A 3,654-nucleotide genomic window follows, 5' to 3' on the forward strand; every position below is an offset into this window, starting at 1 on the left:
TAATGAAATGAAGTATTATTTCCACTGCATATCTATGTTTATGGTTATCTCTGTAATTTGTTGCGTTCTGGTTTAAATCCGAACCAGTGGTATCAGAGCGGTCTGCTTTTTCTTTGTTTTTCTTTGCATGTCCCCATCGAGGTCGAGATATAAGGAGTTAGGGCTTGAACTGGTCAAACCTTTGCAAGACCAGCCTTGCAAATCACGACGGCCTCTCATGGCGGATGAAAAGAAAGACGAGGGGGCAAGAGATCTTATCAAAATCTTGCTCGAAGAAGCCCTCGAGCGACAATGGAACGCGATGATGGACAGCTTTGCCGAGATCCTTCAGCGGCTACCCAGAGGTGACGCATCGGCTTCCATCAGCTACTTTGTAAACACCACGCCATTTAAGGTACAAGTTAATTTTGAAATCCCCATCTTCGAGGGTTAGATAGATGCAGATGCCATAGATAAATGGCTAAATCTGCTAGATGGGTATTTTTATGTTCATGAATTTTCGAGTCGGGAAAAGATTGTTTTCGCTCTTCTCAAAGCAGCCCCCCACGTTAAGGACTGGTGGGAAACCTATAGCGAGTAGAAGAATGAAAGTACAGGCTCATTATTTTCAGCTGCACCCACTTGGGATTCATTCCAAGATGCCGTCAAGGAGCAGTACTACCCTGTCAAAAGATATGAGGACAAATACATCAAATGGACCACACTATGGCAGGGAAGGGACCAAGATGTGCTGGAGTTCACAAACATTTTTCATACCCTTCGCACACAGTTGGGTATCAAGGACTCTGAGTTGCATTTGGTTCTCAAATACCGTGGCTGCCTACACAGATACATCTAGGAAGAGATGGAGTTCCTGAACATCTCCTCGCTCGGCACGACGTACCGATACACTATCAAAATCGAGCAAAAGTTCAAACAGAAGAAGCGAGACTTTGGATCTGCAAATCCGAATACCAAAGGACAAAGCCAAGGCGGGGTGACCCAAGACAACCCGTCGAAGCCGCAAGAAAATAACAACGCCATGAAGTCGAAGAAGGACACAAGAAAGTGGTGTGAGTTTCATAAGAGCCCCACTCACAACACAAGTGAGTGTCGGACCAAGCAGTTGCTGGTGGCCGAGTTGAAGGCTTCAGAATTAGATGCATGTTTCGACCCTGAGTCAAAACCCAATAAGGGGAATGGCAAAAGGAAGCAGATCATTGATGCAGGGCCCAGCGTCACTGTTGCCACTGACAAGATCCAGAAGAATGAGCCCGAAGATCCAGAGGAGCGGGAACGTCTTTTCCACTCATAGATGTGGGTGAAGGGTTCGTCGTTGCAATTCATTGTTGACAGTGGTAGCTAAGAGAACCTCATTTAACCAGAGGTCGTGAAGTGGTTGGGCCTACCGACTACACCGCACCTGCAGCCGCACAGTATTGGGTGCCTTCATGAAGGACGAGATCTCAAAGTTCACTAGCAATGCCACCTTCCCTATAGCATCTAGCCCTTCACAGACGAGGTATTGTGTGATGTTACACCTCTGGATATTTGTGATGTACTATTAGGCCAACCATACTTGTGGAGGCGACATGCTGTGTATGAATCAAGGCCTCGTGCTATCATTATTTCATTGTTTAATTCATAAACAGGATACCAGAGGTAGCCCCACCTACCACCACCTCTTTGATCACTTCAAAGAAAGGCAGCAAGCTCATCTCCCAGACTAGGAAATTCATTTTTTGTCTGGTTCGCTCCCAAATTAAGGGGAAGATCATCACCACATCCATGATCCTCGTGAAGGGTTCCTCCACGCAACAGCAGCAACAAAGCGATACTGTTATGATAGAACAAAGGAACAACTTCTCCTCACCCACAAGGGTACCACACAAGCTTCAGATGGGCAACAAAGTTTGGTTGCATCTGCAGAAAGAACGCCTTACAAGAGCCCATCAGAAACTCAGACCACTCCGACATGGTCCTTACACCAGTACCAAGGCTACGGGAAAAAATGCTTTGAAGCATAGCATTCCCCCATTCCTTCGATTACACCTAGTGTTCAATGTGTACCGCCCTCGACCATGCTTCCCACCATTAATGGACACTTCCGAGATTCCAGAACAGCTCACCAGGGACCAAGTTTAGCAGATGGAGGAACTCAACGCAATGGGGACCATTGCTTCCTAAGGGGGGAGGAATGATCCAGGTGGATGTTGGTGGCCACCTAACTATCCCACTTGGACCCCCACAACTGTCTCTTTCAGTTTTTTAGTTTCTGTAATTGTAGCACTATTTACCATTTTTAGCAGTTTTTTCAGGTCTTGAACTTCCAGAGCCGTTTTGAGGCCCTAAACGACGTTTTTTTGGGAAATCTGAGAGCAACATGGGTCCATGGACCGATGTTTCTCTTCCCAAAGTTGTAGTGCTCGGATAGATTTTTCTAATGAGCTATTGTACGCATCAAACGAAGATCGGGTGCCAAAGTTACGACCCTGAGAAGTTGATGTACCAACTTACCCAAAACGAGGCCCACAATTTGGCGTTTCATCTTCTAGGGTTAGGTTTTGGGATGTTAAGGGTTTTCCATTGTTTCTTAGTAATAAATAGGCCTTCGAGCCTCATTGTAACACAGTTCAGAGGCATGTAGCTGCCACATCTCTTCTTAGAGATAAGCTACCATCGCCCTATCTGGTTTATTTCCAATTTTCTTTGTAAGCATATTTCAATATTTTACATTAATGAAATTAAGTATTATTTCTGCTGCATATCTGTGTTTATGGTTATCTTTGTAATTTGTTGTGTTCCTGTTTAAATCTAGATCATCGGTGATTCTGAGTTTCCAAACTTCTTTTCAACCAATTTCTCCTCCACTTGAACAACATCAAGATCATGTTGATCCTAAAGTTGACCCCTCACCTTATTTGCCTATTTCTTCACCCTGTTCTTCCTCTTCACCCAGTGAAAGTATGGATTCTAGTAACCAGGAAGATAAGAAGAAGAAGAAGAGGACGAAGAAGAAGAAGCCAAATAAGCAAGGGGGAAACCAAGTAGCCATTTCAATGGATGCAACTGATGTAGAAAAATGTTCCAACCAGCCCTAGAAAGTAAAATTCCCTTGCATGTTATGTAAGGGTGACCACCTTCTTCGGAACTGTCTTGGTATTCCTTAAGTATTAGAAGTGTGGTCCACAAGTTCACATCGACCTTTGTCATTAGCGTCTGGATTTCATGCTCGTGACAAACCCTCAAGTAGTAACAACAAAGCTCATGAGAAACAGGGAAAAGTCAAATTTCTCTATAAGTTGTGTGAAGCTAATCATCCCATTCACCTTTGTACTCTTATGGATGAGGCTTGCAAAGAGTTGGAAAGCCTCACAACTTCCCAGCCTCGTCTTCTGGCTGTTTATCGAAAGCTTTCTCGTGATCCTTCACTAGTTGATCCAGTGATCGATCAAAAGTCATCTTTGGTCAACTCCACTATCTCTGAAAGTGAGTCTCGTGAGTCCATTCTCAACTAACCATTGGTTGAGAAAATGGTGGACTTGACCCACCTTCAGTTAACCGTACCTTTTCGGTAGAGAGTGAACCTTCATTCCATCCACTTGTTAGTAACCAATAATCTACTTAGGTGAATGAAATGAAGCTTGGGGGGGATGTACCTAAAATTTAGTCATT

Source organism: Pinus tabuliformis, chromosome 5_2, assembly GCF_031772625.1.
Source record: "Pinus tabuliformis cultivar Carrire ecotype Pingquan chromosome 5_2, CPIR1, whole genome shotgun sequence".
NCBI classification, from domain to species: Eukaryota; Viridiplantae; Streptophyta; class Pinopsida; order Pinales; family Pinaceae; genus Pinus; species Pinus tabuliformis.